The 21447-nt window shown below is 34.9% G+C and overlaps 1 protein-coding gene across 3 annotated transcripts in view; it reads left to right on the plus strand.

Moving 5' to 3' along the window:
- Positions 1-21447, plus strand: part of RAB3C (RAB3C, member RAS oncogene family) — a 152507-nt gene that overhangs the window by 36448 nt on the left and 94612 nt on the right. The window lies entirely within an intron of this gene.

The raw sequence follows: 21447 nt of genomic DNA on the forward strand, positions 1-21447 counted from the left end.
GGTTTTTCTTGTCCGATGAATTTCTCAGGATAGATAATGTGGGAATATTGCTACCAATAAATGTAATTTCTCTAATGCCTGACCTGTCATATGGGGCTAGTTTAATGGACATGAAAGTCTCTTTAAATGTTTGTTGTTAAGATCATTTCATTAGATTTACAAAATAAACAGTAAATAACGGATACTTGACAATTAAAAATATGTAGTTGGACCCTGCTAATGCAAATATTAATGCAAATGTTGTTATGCAGATCCCGCTTTACAAAAATTCTTTAAGAAAGTAAAGAATTAAAATAAATGTGTGCTTTTCTGCTAGAATTCACATTAATTTGAGCTGTTGTTTAAGGAATTAGAATATTGTAAAAGAATAAAATGATGCAAAGCAATTAGTGTCACTTCAGTTTTCCATCATTAAAATTATTCTGGAGGTACTACTGTAAGCCTAATTCTACAGCCCTTACAAAATGATCCATCTGTTGCAGCAGACTTGAGGATCTTGCTAGAAATCCATATAAATATAAAATCTTGGAATAACTCTTGACAAGAAGGAAATTAAAAATGTAGAGAGTGAAAATTTTAAATAAGGTAGTCTGCCTGTGCCATGTTTATAAACATAAATAATTAAAATTCCTGCTCTGAGTACCTAGGGCCTCCACAAAGAGAAAAATAGTGGACTCTCAATTTAAAAACCACAGGTAAGTATAATTTTTTTAATCCTGCAAATTGTATCAGACTTTGTCAGTGCTTCTTAGACATATGTTGGCCATATGGTTTAAATCACAGAATTTTCCTTTTTAACTAAATGGAAAATAAATCTCTTAGTAACTGTAAGAACTATACAGACAATAAACAAGAACCCACTTAATGTAAGTGATGAAAACCTCCATGCTGACAGAATTTTAACCTTGATGGTAATTAACAAAACCAAGAACCAAGCTAATATTAGCTCCTTAGTTCAGGTTAGAAACATTTATTAATTATCTGGGTTTGAAGTGCAATTCCTATATAAAGTGTGGAATTATAATCCCATAAATTATATATGTTACTATATTTACTTTTCACTCAATTCTCTTCCTCAAGGCACAGTGTAGAAAAGTGTCTATTTGTAATAGTTTTGAAGGAAAGCTGTCAATCAAATGAATAATAATAATTGTCTTATGATAATTCACATATATGTAGTAAAAAATAACCTTCTTTATTTTACTTCATTTAGTCGACTCTACAAAATAGTTACCTACAGACCTATTTAGCTCAGGCTAAACTTGCAACGCAATATTTGGTGTGCTAGTGAAGTAAATATCCATCATAGAAAACAATACAAATCCAACACAAAATAATAAGAAAAAGGACAAATTAAAGAGTTTACCATCTGTACAGATTTTGGCGGTTTTTTTATCCCTAATGTTAAAAATCAAGACAGTATTTTATGAGCTACTCGTATTTCTCTAATTTACAAAGAGATTCAGCTCAGAAGTTAGTCTATTCAAAGAATAAATTGCAATGCTTTTCCAGAATTGGCAGCTCACATTTCCTATTAAAAAACAGAAGTTCCAGTAACTCATGTCCAGAAACTCTCCAGTAACTCAGAAGTCAAAGTATTGGTCTCCATTAATTTTAGTTTTTTGGGTTTTTGTAAACTAGTGGCACTGTCAAATAGTCAAGATCTACTCTGCTTTTGTTTTTCCTGATTAAATTAGGGACTGGCTCTTCCTGCTTTTATTTGAAATCTAAAAAACCATGGTACAGTAGCACATGTTAGCTGTGGTGAAAACATGGCTAATTTCACGTAGGTGATGGGAAATGCTATTGGGTTTTTGCTGTTAATCTGCAGCAGAGATTTATCACTATTTTTTTAGTGTTTGTATTTATATGAATTTATTACACAAGTCATAACAGTGAGACATAAAACCCTTTAAAGATCAACTGGTGTAACCTTTCATGGAAAAGAGAGGCTATATCTGGTTTAAAAAACTATTAAATTATTAAAAATAAATTGAGGGATTGGAAATGCAAAGGCATTTTATTATAGTCATTATTTTTAATTTTTCCCTAGATTCACAGAATTCTCTGTAGGATATATAAAATAGTATTAGTATTGGGAACAGATTTTTTAAAAAGTGGATGTCAGCAAAGTCTAGCTCAGAGGCTTCTATGTTCTTTATCTATATGTTGAATAACCAGTTTATTCCTAATCTATGGGAGTCAAATTCAGTGCTCACTGCTGCCAAGAGTCAGAGCCACTGTTTTCTTCATGCAAAAAGTCCAACCTGTAGGCTCTGGAGATAAGTCTTGTGTTTATCTGTAGAAGACATAAGTCTCCTTTAATGTCTGTCTGCATTCCTAAGGCCAGAGATGAGACAGGACATTCACTAGGAGAGTCAAGTGATAGGAGCACTTTCCTGAAAGGCGGATATTAATTAACAGTCTTCAGCCGTTGGACTATCCAGGCTTTGATCTCTTTATGTCCTGCCAGGATCTGAGCTGTATCTGTGAGGTAACCACATGAAAATGGTGACTGAAACCATAACCACTACAGGGCTGAGGTTTTTGTGAGAAAAGTGGCAGTAGCTGAAGTGTTTTGTGCTGAGCTCAATACCATCAGCAGATCAAAAGATGTTGTTAAGGGAAACTCCTTGGGGTTTAATTACCTGCATTCCTAATTTGGAATTTCCAAATACATTTACAATAACAAGAGAGACGCTTGACCTAGACAGTAGGGGCAAGTTTTACACACGTATAATTGCATTATATACACACGTATAATTTTAAAAGAGGACTTTTAAAAATGGTACAGTGTGGATTTAACATGTGTTTTTAGCCAGGCAAGAAAGGTGTGGATTGTATATGTGACATTTGAATCCTCTATCATATATGTCCACACAGCAGTGGTTCAACTGAGGAGATACTTGATGGTTCCAGGGTTTTAGGAGAGAGGTCACAACCATGTATTTATATGATGCATCTACAAAAAAGAAATGAGTAATAGTAAATGCTGAAGAACTAACAGCTAAATTACCACAAAACACATGAACATGTATTTGAATATCCAAATAGATATTAGCTGTATCCACAGCCCTTATTAAATGTAGGGAATTTCTTCAAATTAGGCCATCTTTTTTGTGTTCAGCTACACATTGTGTAGTACAAATGACCTTACTTACATTAATGTAATTTATAGATTGCCTTCCAGCAGCATTCATCAGGAGTTGGAAAGAGCATACAGCTCACAATTGTATCACTTTCAGAGCACCACTTCATATGACTCATGTTGCACACTTTTGCACAGAAAATGTGACTCACACGTATAGTACTGCTCTTTATATGCAGCATTCTCCATACTGTGCTTCCTGTTTTTCAGGGGTGTACCTAGCTCTGGCTCTAAGCAGTTCAGTGTGGTACTAACTAGAGGTGGTAACGGAGCACTTTATAACAGGTGATTATGGGAGGCCAATGCCTAACAGTAAGCAGTATGGCAGAAGGGTATAGCAAAAAACTGAGGTGGGAGAGGGCTAAAGGCAGAGCTAAGGAAGCTGCATCATGCACAGTACAAGCAGGCACGGAGGGAATGAGATGAAATAGGGTAGTGTGGGTGAGGGAGTGGATGAAGTGCCATAGCTAGCGAACAGAAGTTGGGTACACTCTGGTGCTGTGCAATGCACAGCTCTTCTCAGTGCAGTGATATGTGATGAACAGCCAGAGCAGAGCATTCAACTGGCCATCCCCAAACTGACAAATGCCATGTTGTCACATGTGAGCAGTGGCTGCCAGCTGGGACAAGAGATCCTGAAAATGAAGAGAGTAACTTTCAGCAGGCCTTAAAGTCTAAGATGCTGCAGTAGAGCTGAACCAGAAAGCCTCATCAGCAAGATGTTTACAGATTCCCTTTCTGCCGACAGGTCTTGAATTCACTCTGTAACACACCTTCATTACTATGGCTGGCAATAACTTTTTGAAGATACCTTTCGTGCTTGATAATTTTCATGCTAAATTTTCAATTTTCAGCAACTTGGGTAAATGGTTCTTTTGATTTTCATTGAAGCATATAAGAATGCCCCTAAAAATATGCAGCATTTATGACCCTTGTTCCTGCTTAAGAAAAAAAGCTATTGAATGTGATAGGTTTTTAACTGGAAAAGAGGTAATGATTAATTCTTAAAAGCTTTAAAATTTAATATAATCTAATCTTTATCTACATTTTTGTTAAAGTTATAGATTGAATTGATATAAAGTGCATTTTTATATATGCATTTTTATATACTAAACGTCAGAGGACATTAACTATGCTGTTTTCTCCTAGTGACACAGATCCAATTTATAAGTTAATTCTGTATAGTATATAAAATACAAAAGACAGATACTTATTAGACACAAAATGCAAGATACTTATTAGAAAAAGTTATCTATATTTACAGAAGTAAACACTTTTAACTGTATGTTTCATAAAATCCAGTCCTTAACCCTATGTCAATTAATTTTTAATAAGAAGAGAACTTTTTTTATTTTCGTGTATTAATGAAATATCCATTCAACATCTCTGAGAATTAAAGTAAGTAATATAATAGTGTGAGGCATCCCCTTTTTTTTTCAGCAGTCAGACATTGTGTTGCAATTGTTTTCTTTATGAGGAAAGGTATGGAATGATACTATACAGATTTTACTATTTTAGAAGCAAATAAATGCTGTACTAAGGTTATAATCACTTCTCAGAAAGAAAGTTGGAAGGGAAGAGAAAAACTGGCACAGTTATAAGAGGTCTTGGATTTAATATTCTGTGTCACTCTATATGACTAATTCATTCAAGATATTCTGTGTTTAAAACATTCCGCCTGGGAGATATGCAGTTTGCCTATTTCTTTGTTCTTTACAGATGAACAGGTTATAAATGCATAAAGGAACTTTAAAAGTCAAAGAGAAGACAGAGGGGAAAACACATCATGTTTAAAAGCAAAGTATATGAGTTGTGTTGAGCACTGAGAATGAAAAAATGCAGCTTAAAGAGAATTTCTAGCTTTAGTCTTCAGCATTCTGTTATACAAATTATAGAATTAAAATATAAAAAAAAACAAACCAACTCCAAAAAATTCTGAACTTTCTAAATACAGTGAAGTTTTAATAAAAGGCAACGATGGAGTATGAATGATCTTAGGTTATCAGTCAGGGCCCAAGTTCATTTATTGTCACGAGTGCATCAGGATTTCAGATCCTTCCTCACACTTTCTGCCACACATCAGTCAGTTCAGACATTATTAGTCCTGATTATGCTGCCTGGATCCTGGGATGATGTTCAGCAGAGAAGAGCGATGTTTGAGTGTCGCGGGTTGAAAGTATATCACCCATCTTAAACACTGTATTTCTGCCCTTTATGCTTTCTTTGGTAAGACTTAGTATAAAATATCCTATAAAAATGCAATTGACATTTTTTTTGCTTGAATCTGTATATGTTTTTTTTCTTAACGGAGAGTTTATATGCAATGTATAATTATATATAATAGATTTGTTATTAAACGCTTTTATAGTACACATTATTGAAATGGATTTAAAGAGTTATTTTCAGCAGTGTTTCCAAAGACTTGTTAATTCACAAGATATTCTGATAAAATACAGGGTGACTCTGATGTTCCAGTTAGTCTATTTTAGATAAACATATGGCAAGTCTAATAAAAGATTTGAGGGCAAGAGTAATTTTGGTGGTTGGTAATTTTGCTCCAAGTTCAGTTAAATTGATCTGTGAGACTAAGATCCTTCTTGGGTATATAAAGTAACTAAATTGAGTGTATTTTATTTCAATTTGTGATTTAAAAATATTAATTAGCTATAGATTGAATTTAATATTTCTATACACTTTATAATAAAGTACTGAAATATCTATGATATTAATACTGAAATATCCATGCTGGAACCACATGAACCTGTTCAATCTTCTTGAACATCTAATGATGACTTACAAAGCTGTCCTCATTCACAGTTTTGAAGGTTAAGTACCTAAAGTACTCGGGAACTCCTATACATTAGGGAAGTTTGGTTTCCTAATTTTGGAGAACATATACTTCCTGGAGCATTCAGTAACTTTGGTGCTACCTGGCATTGAAGAAAATGTAATATGAAACCAAAAGATTGAAGTATATCTATCTTACACAAAATTATGTGTCACAAAGAACATGTTTTCATCATATTGAAGATTAAAAGGAAAAGAATGGGAAAAAATATGTGTTCCTTATATTCATTTGTTGCCTCTGCTCATCCGTAAATGTGACTGTGAAATCCTAAGAAGTAAGGTCCAGGAAAATTAATAACTTCTGTTTAAGCTGTGTGCTGTGGACTGAAACAGCGACCCCTGGGAGCCTACATGGAGCCTCCTAATAAACAACCCTGTCAAATTATCTTCAAAGCAGCAATCTTTGAGCATGCTTACATGTGAAATGAGCATATTTTTTTTTTCCCATCACAGTGTAGTAGAAACTATATATTAGGGAAAAGCCCCAACTCTCCTTTCTGGGATCAGTTCTCACTTTGATCTTTTTTTAAGTCTCCCCTTTGGCTGTCAGTCTGCCTTTTCAGTCACAGAAGCATTTTGTCAGCTGAAGGATAATAATTCAGTTATGTCTGCACAATGAAATAACATGTCCCACAATTTAATCAAATCAAGGTAGAAAAAATCTCCAGTTTTTATCTAGGATCAAAGAACACATGGCTTAATGTCTAATAATGCAATTTCCAGTGACTATGCTGGTCAGTGCTATATTCAGTGAACAGATTGCTGGCCTTTCTATTCAGGTTGTAGCAAAGGCAGGGTTTGCATCAAGGAAAATTACAAGTCCACCCAAAAAGGTGTCTTTTGCGGTGAAAGAAGCCTGGAGAGGCATTGTTAAGAAACCTGGATTATGTTCTCTGCTGCTCTATCAGGGGATTTATTGGCATGGCTTTTCAAATATTTTTAGTCTAATCTGTATTTGAAAAAGAGTCATTTAATTTACCATCACTGACACTTAACTCTGAATTGCTTTGCTAGATAATATATGAATACAAAATAATTCCAATATTTTAGTATACTTGCAGATCTGATTCACTCTCCTGAATTTAGCTCTTCTATTAGATAATTCCTCTCTTTTTTTATAGTTAATGAAATGCAAATGTATAAAGGAAAAATTACGGAGAAGTGTATTTCCTTCACCTCATGCTTGGAGGAAGTCAGTAAGAATTCTAGGACTGTAGGCACAAATTTGCAATGTGAAAAATTTGCTTTCTTCTTCCCTAAAATAAAGGCATAATACATAGGGCATGTTTACAAAAAGCCACACCTCTTAATATCACAATATGAATAGTGCAATAGCTATGATTTTTGTTATATACATATGGTCATATTATACATATATATACTTATGAATTGCTGTATGTACACAGGAACACTCGCCTTTGGCACCATATTCTTGACAAATTAGGAAACACTACTACTACTACTACTACTACTACTACTACTACTACTACTACTACTACTATTACTACTACTACTACTACTACTACTCTAAAACCACTATTATGTGAGAGTTATAAGAGTTTTTCCTGGGAAGGAGTGGGATAGAGATGTAGTAGAATATGGTGGCTTTCAGGAAGCTGTCTCTTAATTTTACTGATATTTTAAATTACAGAACAAAAATCACAGTGTATAAATTGAAGCAGAATTCTTGTGATCAGACATCCACTACTTCCATGTAGTCAGTGGTGCACTGTAGGCAGCAAAGCCCTTTGAAAGTTATTTACACTTAATTTACTTTTAGACTTCTTTGACTGTATATAAGCCAATGTCTGGTTTTGAAGTAGCTCGTGCTTTAATGTAGCTCTGATTATAATTATACTTGCTACAGATTTCACAGCTGGCTATTTTTCTGCCTCCATTAGACAGTAATTTCCTACTCCTTTATGATGCATTAAGACAGAATAATTCTGATTTATGAAAGAACACCTGTCGTTCAAGAATCTCATCTGAAGAATAACACTAATTATAGTTCATCATATATGATCTAAATCCTACCTCTAGAAATTATTTTTACCAGCACATTTTATTTTATTGAAATATTTGCATTCAAAACTTCAAATAAACTATGGCAATCATTCTGCCTGATAATAAATAAGAGAATTATATAATATTTAGGAAGGAATTGTGCATTTCACTCAGGCCTTCTACCCTGACAAGTCTAAATCTCTTAATTGTTTTGATTTGGTATTTGGTTTGAGCTCTTGTGCTGACATTGCAGTTTCAGGATGAATAGGATTCTACCCCTTTTCTTATATCAGCATAAATGATATTGGATTTTTTAAAAATGTTAATAAATTTACTATTAAGGATCCAGTTTTTCTGTTTTTAAATACGCATTTTGTTATAAAAATGAAATTAAGCATGGGTATGGTGCAACTATGTATCTACAAAAGCAAGGAGACTTTTTTCGTTGATTGTGTTCTGCTTGAAAATTTCATGTTAATTTATCTCATAATTAAATATTTCACTTGCTTAAAAAATAAGGCAAATGAAGATAAAATTAGCACTGTGAAATTAAAAACATTGTGAGCTCCTCAGAAAACTGAGAGATCTATCTGCTCGGATTCTAAAAGGATCTGTCATTTTTGGGTGACACATTAGAAGTGAGTCATCAAAATAATTGCTTAAATTCTCAGGTGTAAAGTGGCTAGGCATCTCAGGCCTTTGTGGATGTTATGATTTATAAGTCTGTAAATATGAACTCAAAACCAGACATGGATAGCCATGTTTTCTATATCCAATAATGGATTTAAGGAAATGTTTTAATGAGTATGCTACTCCCTGGATTTCTACTCTATGACCTATTTCCAGAGGTAGTTATTGTAAGGTTTTGGCCAGTAATTCCTTGATGCAATTTGATCCAATTACCTGCTGCCATGAAATTTTTCACACAAACATAAAATTCAGCAAAAGTTGATTTGAGTAGTATAGCATTTTCCAGTGAAATAACCTTGCATCAATAATCCCATGTGCTAATATTATTTCTTCAGTTAATTTAGTAGTAAAATAATGAAGTTTTTATATTATCTTTTTCATTTCATATGGTCTTTTTATTTACTGTCTGTGAGTCACAGCAAGCTATTATTCATATGTAAAAGGTAAAGATGTCTATCGCTTTTAAATCATAAAGTATTAGCAGCTTCAGGTTTTTTCTAAAGTTCTAAATGCAAAATATTAGTTTTACAAATTTTGGTAACCGTCACCTCTGTTTCTTTAGCTACGTATAAAAAAATTAGATTTTCTTAGAAGTCCGAGGAGTAATGTTGGCTCATTTAATATTTGATTCCGGGATGTGATTGCTGTCCTAGTCATCATCCAGCAAAGCACCTGAACTTGAATTCCTTATAAAAAATACTTATCTTCATCAAGATTTCTGGAAATGTCTCTTTATCAAAGTGCATCAGCTTAGCTATGCATTTATAAAGTTTTTGACATACTTTTTTGTTAAGAATCAGTCCTTATTCTCTTGCCAGGTTCTATGGACACTTCTAAAACTTCAAAGGCTATTCCTTGCTGCTGTTTTGTTTGCCTGGTGCTTTTTGCAATATAAATATAGGAGAAAAATTTCCTAGTTAATAAACTTAATCTTTGATACCTTTTCTTTGCTTTCCTTATTACTCTGTTTATTGAAAAACTCTTGAATAACATTTCTTTCTCTCATAGAGATGAGGTCCATACCCCCAAACCTGTCAGTGTTTAACAGGACAATGCTCATAAGATCGTGCTGTAGCTTTTGGTCAGCTCTGAAGTGGTCAGACAATTGTACAGTCTCTTCCAACTGAAATTTTCATGGGACAGTCCCTTCCAAATGAAATTCCTTTTGCCTTTGCCTTTGCCTTTGCCTTTGCCTTTGCCTTTGCCTTTGCCTTTGCCTTTGCCTTTGCCTTTGCCTCTGCCTTTTCCATTTCCTTTTTCTTTCCCTTCCCTTCCCTTTCCTTTCCTTCTATTCTGAGGCTTGGCAATTACGCTTTCTGGTAAGATTGTGTTTTTTCCTCAAAGTTTGATTTTAAAATTACAAAGTCATTAGAATTGCTAAATATTCTTATGCATATGCTAGGCACACAGCTCTCAAACAGTCTGGCCTAAAAGAAAAATAGATACCAAGGGCCAAATTTAGATGATATATGATTTAATTATGCCACTTTATGCAAGAATTCTCTAAAAGAGAATGCAAATATAAGGGCACTGTACTTGAAATAATTCAAGATTCATAGATTAATCACACCTGACATATTTAATTTCTTTTTACAAATAATTCTTTAATAATTTGCTGTTTTAAACCATGAAAAAGTAACACACATGACTGGTGGGTGTGCATTAAACAGTGTCAGCTGCTGACACATTTTCATGTTAAATAACTATTTTCTGGTTAGAATAACCTGTGCTCTCTTCAGTTACATGTCTCTCATCAAATACCAGGACAATAGAGAAGTGTTCTAAGCATGACCTTTTGATATGCAGCCATAGTTCAGATGTATTTATTGACAAGCAAGAGAACACAATGTCCTTTTGTTTTGGATGAAAATTATACATTTTTGGAAAGAACCCCACTCTTACATAATGTAATAGATTAAATTGTTGGATCTATTTGGCATCTTTAAACTTTCTTTCCTAACAGAAGATATTTTAGGAGTGCTTATAGTATATCTAAGAGTTCCATCTTGCTTTGATGAGAGCTCTTTTTTGTGACTTCGATCCAATTTAGAATTTCCCCAAATTAGTAGATAAATCTTACAGGTAGATAATTCTAGCAGCATATTGATAACAAAAGTATCTTTATGTTATAGGGAATGTGTCCTCTTAATTCTAGCACAAGGAAACTAAAGTAATTAAGGGTAAGGAAAAGGTGGTTTCCAGCATATTGCAAGATTTGGTAATTAAAGATTGACTTTGAAAGAACTAGAGTAGTCATTCTAAGTCTAAATGACTTGGAGCCAGATTCTTGGTCTTTCTTGAATCACCTTTGTGTCAATAACTGTCTGAAAGCTGCAGTGGACTTCTGTGCAGTAAAAAAGGGTGCCACAATTCGCTCATGTGGGGTGTTGTGATGGTTCATTAACCGATCCCAAAGTGCAAAAAGACAAACAGCGGAGGACCATCAGTTTAATCACAACAAATGCACCTTTATTGAGGTACCAACAGCAAATGTGATAGAGGGGACAGAAAAAGGAAATAAAGAATAGAGAGAAAGGAGGGAAAGGGGAATATAGCTACTACTGTCCAAGATTATATCCTTGATGGTCCAGCCACATAGATTTGCTGTTGTCCGTGGGGGTTAACAAAAGTCTTCCCAAAAGTTTACAGTTTATATAATCCTTAGCCAAAACGAGTGGCATCTGGCTGGAAAGTGGGCAAGATTGATGGGTGATTGTGAAGAGCCCATTGGTCTGTGAAGCAGGTGCAGGCATGCAGGGACAAGCCACCACTTGTCACATCTGGTTTGAATGCAATGATCTGTAGGAGCACAGTGAGTGCACCTGCTCACAGTCACTTGGCAAGCATCAGCATCCACCTTGGTCAGGCCAGAGCTCCTGTCAGGGGGCTTCAGGGTCCTTGCGATGGTCATGAGGCAGATGAAGGAAACTTCAGACCATCTCTCACAAAGGGATAAAAAACTGTTGGAAAACAAAGGATTCAGAAATGGAAGAGAGAGGTTGGTGGAGAGTGTCCTGAAAACACACCTCTCAATAGCTCTGTGTCAGTGCAGGGAACAGTCCCAGGAAATACATGAAGGAACTGTGTTGCTGGTGGAGAGAGAATGGTGCATTCTGTGCTTTGGGTACGTCATTAGTGAGGTTCTTCAGAAAATAACAAGTGCTTTTTCAGCTGAGCCTGAGAGTATAAAATACCTGTCTAAGGTGTGATAAACAAAGAATTTCCAGAATTTCCTTTGGTATCTTTTTGCTTTCCCCATGAAACAATGGTGCCACAGACACAGGAAGAGCGTACAGAAGTTACTTACAGATCATCCTTCAAGGGCTTTCCCAGACCGCTCTAAAGCAGCATTTTGTTCTCAAGATAGAAAGAAGCTATTGTAGCACTGTAGCACTGTAGCCCAGCAGTTATAGTCAGCAGGTTTTCTGAAGCACAAAGTTCTGCATTTTACCAGCCCTCATATAAGTTCTGGATGGGATTGGACTTCTGCCATGCCTGTACCCTTCCAGAAATATTGCATTTATAGTTTCTTACCTAAAGTAGGTAAAATGTGTCTAGTTCTGTGTTGCAAGTTGTCTTCTTTCCTTTTTATAGATTTTAAATTTAAAGAAAATATAGCAAAAGTTCATAGTAATTCCAGTGAACCTTTCAACATGTTTTTAAACTTAATATTCTGACTAGAATTGCATTCATTTACTCCTGGGGAGGTTTGGGATATTGTTAATATTTAATAGGAATGTTTCTGTAATTTGTTCCAAATGAGAGACACTTCACTGCAGATTTAAACACAGAGGCTTATCAAAAGAAAAAGTAGAGGTGGGGAGAGAGTTTCTGGCAGGAGTGCTTGGTTTATGATTTTAAAATGTCCTTTTTACTATGAGGTAATTTTTCTCTTAGAGTTGGAGTGTTATAAGACTGTGCTTCTAAAAAAGACCCAGAACAAAATACTAAGCTCATAAAATGAGTCCTAAGCTCACTGATATCTTGAGGAAAGAGTTTCTTATTGAGACCTATTTTCTTAGGTCTCAATAGCCAAGAGGTACTGTTAGCTAATCAGTGGATAAAGACTTGCATAATATTGTAATATGATGGCACCATTATGAAAATTTTTTCAGTGCAATGAGCCACTAACATAGAACTGTTATCAAAATGGCTGGTCAAATATTTTGCTATCAGTGGATCCCAATTCATCCTGAATAATAAGGGTAAGTTAATTAAATATGAATAATGAATATTAATATAGAAAGGCATTAGAGATTCAGAAGAAGAATGAATAAGAAGGGAAAGAGAAAGATGAAACATTATTATTTTGTGAATAAAAAGTTCTACAGAGAAGCAGTTAAACGAAAAGATTTCTAAGTATATAATCAAAGTACAGAAATGGGAAGAGCAATATATTCTAGCATTCCAATATCCTTCAACATTGTTCTTTGTTTATATGATAGTAGTCAACTTGCCTCTAAGTTCTGTTAACTTCCAATATAGATCAGTGTTTTTTTCTGCTCACAGCTAAATGAAAGACATCTGTGGATGAAACAGCTCTACTTCTTATTTTCCATAGGTCTCACAGCATTAGGAATGACCTTTCCAGCTATAGCCATCCCACTGTAAGTGTAACAGTCACTGTTTAGTATCCAAATTACCAAGTACACTCCTGGAGCTTAAGGACACTTTCTCTAAAGTCTGAAGGTTTCCTGTAGTTGAGTATGAGGTTTTTAAGATTACTGATTCTTGTAATGTTATCACAGATCTTATATTTCTTCTTCTTTTCATTGAAATGCAGGTTGTTCTGATCCTCTCAGGCTTTTCCAGAATTCAGTGGAACTTCAGCATTCTGAAATTATTTTGGTTTTAGTAAGAATTTCATTGATAATATATTAATTTCAGTTTATATTAAAAGTTTTTATTTTTTTTTTCATTATGCACCAGAACACATTTTTGATCTCTGAGTATAAAAATTAAAAAGAGGGAAAAAAGCCATTGCTGTTCTTGTACAATCTCAGGACGGGGAGCAGGAGTCTTAAAAAACAAAAACTGGCAAAACTAAGAATGTCACACATTTCTCATGTGCTGCTTCCTGAATGGTAATAACTACCTGTAAAGCAAAGATACTTGTCACAGCTTTACTGGTTTTGCTTGTATAGAGCTATTTTTTTTTTTTCAGAATGTGTCTCTGTTGTTTCATTATTTTCTTGAAAAATGGGAGGAAATTTTTATATTTTGTTTTACAAGTATTTCAAAATAATACAAAGAGAAAGTTATCTATTTTTTTCTGTAGATGTGGTGACAAGCTGTACTTCAATATTCATTTACCTTTTAATATGACTCATAAAATATACTTTCAATAGTACATGAAGTGAAAATTAGATTTTATGGGGTCATTATTTCCACTGTGTGGTTTTGGTAGCAGTATGTAACCCTTGATTTTGTAACACTTGTCATAAAATAGGAAAAAAAAAATCTCGAAAGCAAAACCTGAGCTCTTTCAGAAAGAAATTCTTCATAGGTCTTAAAAGGAAATTTGATTAAAGTATAAAAGAGTATTTTATCTTGTTTTACTTCTGAGGATAATGCCAAGTTCTATTGATCCAATGCATGTCCAAAGATGAGGAAGAAGGACAAGAGGAATTAATCCTCACATCCAGCAAATTAGGACAGACTACAGTCAAAATGAAGATAGGACTAGGAGAAATCTACAGCCTGTGATGGGAAAAGAGGGGGGCATGAACTGAAATGGCAGCAGGGTTCAAAAGTTGGGTCCAGAACTGGTGGCAACTGAGGTCAAGTTCCACTGGGCTAGAAAGGAGACAGTGCTACACTGCTTTCCTAAATTTTGTGTGTTAAGAAGGCATGATAACTGAACTGCAGAGAATGGACATATTATGTGAGTATAAAAAATAAAGGAGAGAGAAGAAAGAACAGGAAAGGAGAAAAGCAGAAAATTTAAAATTCTATTAATTTCAGGTGCAATGAGCAGCTCCATAGATGGAGAGAGAGAAAGTTAATCTGGCAGTAAAATACTTTTCCAATGCCAGCCTGGACCTTTATAGGAGCCAGTCTCTTAGTGCAGGCTCTGCTGTACCTTTGTCCTGCCAGGACAGCCCCCGAGGGCTATCAGCCACGTTTGGAATGATGCCTTTCTCCACTGCTCTGAGCCCAGACATTTCCAGCTAGCCCTACCATGTTCCTGTATCCCTCCTGTTGGAGGAAGGAACTGTCAGCTCTGATTTTGAGGAGAGTTGTAAGGACTAGCACGTAAGGTTAGCAAGGGTGTATTGGCAAGCTGAGTAGCTGGCTTTTCAAGCTCCAAATACCTATATATATTTCTACAAACACATGTATGCTTTCACAGATACACTCATATACTTATACATGTATAAATACATGTGTGTGTATATATATATATACATATACAGATATGAATATAAAAGACAGATTTCCAGGGAGACCAAAACCATGAGAAATTTGCAAAGAGCTGCTAACAGAAAATAGGTACATAAGCAAAGACTGAATTGGCAATACACTCTGTTACATCTATTGTGCATACATTAGCTAAAATAAGTGTTTTGAACTGTGTTTTCCTTTCCTTGTTGTAAGTGCTCATCTGTCTGTGTTTCTGTATGCCTAATGCTTTCTGTTGAAAGTGCTGTTTGTTGAGAAACAGTGCTCCCGGGATAATTAGCTTCTCCTGCTCCAGTGGCTTTTCTCCCTGTTCTTTCTGTGTGCCCTGTCCTGTTGCTTCTGATATAAACCCACAGATGCTCTTTCTGGGTGGTTAGCAGCAGGTTTCAGGTAGGTTTTCTCTTCATCTCAAGAGATTTTTGCAGAGATCCTCTCTTGCTCCTGTGGATATTCTCAATTCAGTCAGAGAGAAAAAGAGAAAGATTTCTGCCAAGCTAAGCCTGGGAAAAAGTCAGAGAGGAATGTGAACCATTTGTTATCTTGTTTTCTGTTAATATTGTTTATAGATATGTTCTACCACACTGACCTAAGTCTAGTGTACCAATCAGGTGAAATGTTTCTACTCTAAGGCCAATAGAATTAATGTTCACTATGTTCTCTATAAAAGAGAGAAGTACTTTTGAATAAGTATTCATTTAATATAAGTAATTTCACCCATCCCTGACTCAACAGCATCAGCTGCTCCTTAAATAACTTCTTTGGTTGATGTTTTTTTCTTTATTTCTTTGTTTGTTTTGTGGGTTTCTTTTTTTTTCTTCCTGGTTCGTTCTGAGGCGGGTGAATATTTGGCTTGTGGAGGGTTTTTTGTGAGTTTTGGTTGGGGGGGGGAGAGGTTATGGTTTATCATACTTTTATTTTTATCCTTTTTCTCCTGAGACTCCAGAAATACCTGAGGAGAGATCAGAAAAATTAGAGAAATACATATGCTTTTTGATTGAATATCTAAATAACCTTAGGGTAGCAACAGAAGGAAAGAAAAATGAAACTCATTAGGGAGCTGAGGTTCTTGATTGCTGTGCCAGTTTTCTTTAACTTAACAAAAAACCATTTGGCTGGCAAATTGAGGATTCACCCAATTCACATATCTAATTTTATCTTTCTATTTGCCTTACCTTCAAATGGTGTGGATGGGAAGCAGAGTTATAATACCATCCAATAAATCCTCCTCTACTCTTTCCTGGTTTATGGCACATGGAAAAAGCTGTATTATGATATGAATAAAACTTGTAGTGAGAAAGTTGATCTAAAATTGATATTTGTATGTTTGGCATACAGAACAGAAATGCAGTGGCACAAAGTCACTCAAACATGCTAAAAATTTTGTGTTTTGCAGGCTGAACTCTTATGACAGGCTCATTAAAAGTTCTTGCTGCCAAATGCTGTCTGTTTCCACCTTCAGAACAGCCTATGTTAATAATGAGCAACTGCCCTTGCAAGTTATTTGCATAAAGTATTGTTCCTGTCAGTGGTGTAATTCTAGGTGTGGGTGAGAGGGAGGGCACACAACAGAGAAATTCAAGTGTCTATTTAACTGATTGCAAAAACAGTGGCAAAGTCTAAGCTGGTATGGCATAGTCTCATAGCTTAGCAGGACTTGACAGTAGGAGGAGTTTACTTCTGTTGAGTTAGATAACTGTGCTTTGCAAGTAAGATATGAAATAGTATCTCCAGGATTACTGTCAGAACCTTGGTTTGTGTTTTGAGAATTTCCAGCCCCCTAAATCTTCATGTGAAACTCATGATTTCCTCTCAAGTCAGACAGCTTCCTGTCCTCAAATGTTTCTACTTTCACAGATGGCTATTACAGGATATCTCTCCAATCCTCTGGGAGCATTGCTATCAGCAGCTGGTGCATTCTCCATACACTAAAGCCTCCAATTATATAGCAGTTCCACAGTAACAATCAGAATCATGACATTATTAAAGAGAGAAACACAGCACAAATAGCGATTCATGTGGTTACTGTACAAACAACTAACATATCTTTGCTTATTTTTTTATTGTATGTCAAATTTCACAGCTTTAAGTTTAACTCAAATGAAGAGCCAAGGTAATATGGAATTACTTGTCTGCCTATCATTTGATACATATACGATCAGGAGGAATGAAAGGAGAGTTTGCCAAAAGCATACCAGATTGCTATCTTTATCAAGAGGCAGAACCAGATATTTTGCATTCAATCTGTACCTCTACCATTCTTCTTTCCCTCTCTACAGATGTATGCGCCCTCTTCAAGACCTTTACTGATAGAAAATCTTTACTGGTCCTTTTAGCTATTGAATCACTTGCAAAAAACAATGAATTTTTTTAATATGAAATCATGCTTATCACGATCGGGAGCACAAAAAGGTTTGCAGATGACTAATTTCTATTATACATGAAAAGAATCAGTTAAGAAAAGAAGCCAAACAAAGCATGCTAGAGGCATCAAAACATGAAAAGGAAATCTGTGAAAGTATCAGAGTCTTACAAATACTCAAGACTGTGGGCTATTAGCTAATGTGCTGTACACAATGCTCAGAAAATGGACAATTTCTAAAGTACTGTGACCACTAAACCTTATAATAATGTTATTTATTAATTAAAATCTGATGCCTACTAAAAAAAATTCACAAAGATAGGATCAGCTAACCAGAAGTAAATGGAATAGTGTATCTGTATTAAAAATTGAATTTATGAAAGTGAATGTAATATTTTAAAATATGTCTTGTAGCTGCTGAGATTTGTGTGTGTGTTTGTATGTGTGTTTTATCTAAGATTTTTCAAATACCTCTTTTTATCTTTTGTGTGTGATAGTTTTCATAAAGCATTCCCTCACTCTCCTTCATTCCCTTCTGCATTTCCACTTGTTTAATAAACAATCATCTGTTCTTACCAGACATTAACTACATGAATGAAGAAGACTCCAACATGATCTATGTGTCTTGTTTTCTGCTCATCAAAGATAAAAGTGAACTGCATTCTTTAAAACGCCAGTCAATAATAGGCCAAATTTTATTCTTTCTTGGGCTTATTTTATTTCATTTGTTTAGAAATAAACATCAGTCAGTGCAAGTACAGATGTTATATTTTAGAATTTAAATCTAAAAAGACAGCCATCAGATCAATTCTGTGGTCTTGCCAAATAGACTAAGAAAACATAGCAGCAGACAGTAGCCCTACCTGAATTGGAGAAAGTTTTCTTCGTGTACAAGTATATAACAGTACCTGAAGACACAATCATGGTGATGTACAACTATAAATATAATAAAATCTGAAATAAAATATTTTATGCTTAGTTCTTCCATAAGAATAAAAGCTAATAAATAGAAAGACCATGTACATAGTATTATCTGTTTTAAATAAACAAAATGAGTATAGTAAAATATAATATTTAATATTAAAATTTATTATTTTTCTAATGTGCTATCTCTCCTCAAATGGTATTTAAGTTCATTGATGGTCATATGAAAGGACCTATCATTAGGGCAGTTATGAACAAATTCTTGTCTGAATACAAAGAACATGCTTATGAATGTGTGGGACACAAAAGTTTTGACACATTGGTTATTTATATTTGGGTTCACTTCTTACATGGTCATAAAAACTTTACTGCATAAATTTTGCATTAAGCCTATTAAAATTTTAATTTCTTCTTTATAGCAAGTGAATATAAAATAATACAAAGAAGAATGTTATTATCTATATTTGGAACTAATCTAATCCCCTTTATTAATGGTCATCCATCTATGCCATGTATATATCACTTTAGAAAATCTTTTTTTATCATCTATTAACATAGCATTAGCTATGAATTTAGAATTATGAACTGGAATTTAAGAACAAGTCCAAATACCTGGTTTGTTTCCAGACTGAGAAACATGGGTCCAGACAAGCATCTTCTGTCCCAGAGTCAGTCAGTGTTTGGATCTTTATCTGCAGCTTCCTGCCTTTGTGTAAAATCATTTAAGAACTTTTGTCTTGATTTGTCATCCTTTAAACTTGTTTCTTATTTTCATTATTTAATTTTATAATCAAGAGTTCCTAAGCCCACCCTACATGGCTTCACACTAAACAGAAAATAGTTGGTGTCTGTGACAGAAAGCATCATTGGCTTTATTGATAGGGCTTTTCACTCTTATTTGCAGGTGGGCTTCAGTGGAAACCACCCAGAGCAAAACTAAATTGTCTTCAGTAACAGTGGCCTCCTGCTTGTCATATATTCTAATCAAACATGTCTCTAACTAAAAACTAAGCAGATAGACATTAATAAAATTTGTTTGAAAATCCCCTCCTGGACAGGTTAAATGCTTGCTGCAGGCTATATTTTGCTTCTGTCCCTCCCAGATGTTTTTTCTAAGAAAAAAACAAATAAATGAAACCAACAGCAACAAAAAACCCCACAAAGCCAAACAACAACCCAACAAACAAAAAAAGTGAAAAAAAAGCTTTTTTCATAAATGAAATATTCACAGCTTTAGTGCATATCTTATCACGTTAATATTCAGGAACACCAGAACATCTCGGAGCACCCATCCAAGTTCCAGATCACAGCTGATAGAGGCTCAGCCAGTTCAGAGCATAAACAGAAACAGTTTAGGTCTGCCTGGCCTTTCCCACAAAAGGGATGTGAGACCTGCTAAAGTCTAACTACTACTTTAGCTTTCCATCTTGAATCACTGAAACTACATCAAAGCAGCAGCTACTGTAATCCAGGACCAACAGGAATCATATATTCTACATAATGTTAGTTTCAGTGATGACCTTGGATATTTTTTTTTTAATCTAAAAGTGTTTTCTATTGCATGTAGAATCTCCTTTTCTTCTTTTATTACGTTATTAAAAAGATTATATATATGCAGAAATGGAGGCCTGCCTAATCTATTTTTCATTTGTTCACAAGGAAGTACTTCTAGACTAGAAACTACCAAATATGTTTGTTACTGCTTAGTCTTCTTTGTAGGAAGGTAAATGAAATGAATTTATCTGTTTAATTTTCTAGCTATTGAAAAAACATTGAAAATAATTATATTAATTTTCAAAGTTTGTTAAAATTAAATTTGCACAGATGATCTGTTAATTACAGGATTGCACTGAAATATGTCTCCTGTAATGCTATTCATATTATTGGCTTAAAGGATTAAATAGGTAGGCTGGAACATTAAATAGTTATACATTTCCCATATTTCATATATTTCTATTGTGTCTCAATTTTAGCGCAGACATAGGTGGTTGTCTTACAGAATCAGAGAATACTTAGTGTTGGGAAAGACCCCTGGAGATCATCTTGTCCAACCCCTGGGTCAATGTGGGGTCACCCAGTGAAGGTGACACAGGAACACATCCAGGTAGGGGTTGGGTTTCCCAAGAGAGGGACACTCCACAACCACCCTGGGCAGCCTGCTCCAGTGCCACCCTCAATGTAAAGAAGTTCTTCATCAAGCTGAGGTGAAACTTTTTGTGCTAAATTTATGGCCATTGTTCCTTGTCCTGTCAGTGGGCACCACTTAAAAGAGTCTGGCACCATCCTCTTGGCACCTGTCTTGAAATATTTATATTATATTAATAAAATCATTAATGACACCTGCTGCCAGCCTTCTTTTCTCTAGACTAAACACTATTCTGGATATTGCATTAAATTTATTAAAAGCTTGTTGCTACCCTGAAAAGTTTTTAATGGGAATAAAGAAAGTTAGGAATAGGAGATAAGACATATTTCTACATTTCTTCCTTTAAAGACAGTTGATTAAGATGAGAGAGAAAACTGAGTTGAGGTAAGGGACTGATAGCAAATTTTTTTTTTTTTTTTTTTTTTTAAGAGCACTGCCATACAGCGTACAGAAAGCTGTATTGGTGTTTGATGACATGAGTACCTGTGGATTAAAATCACAAAACCAGAAAAATTAGACATTGTCTTTTTGTTCCAGATGTTTCCTGGTTTCAGGATCCATCCTGTTCTCGTAATTAAGGTCCTAAGGATGCTATTTTGTTTCAGTATTTTATCCAGACTTCTGTCACACTGGGAAGGTGTCGCTGTCGAGGCAGGACGGGAATGAAGAGACTGACCAGAAGGCTGCATGAGAGTGAAACCCTGATTTATTCAAAATACACTGCTCTTTTATACAGAGCTTCGTAAGGACCAAATCCATTGGTTCTGAAGCGAAAACAAGCCACACCATTGGTGCAAAGTGCTTGACGCACAGTGATAGAATTTAACTATAAACAATGTGAAAAACAAGAGAGATAAAGAATTATTTACATTCTCTCCAGCTCTTTCCCAGGCATCTGCCTGTCTAGAAACTCTCAGTTTCTTTCTT

This window comes from Taeniopygia guttata, chromosome Z (genome assembly GCF_048771995.1).
Source record: "Taeniopygia guttata chromosome Z, bTaeGut7.mat, whole genome shotgun sequence".
NCBI lineage: Eukaryota > Metazoa > Chordata > Aves > Passeriformes > Estrildidae > Taeniopygia > Taeniopygia guttata.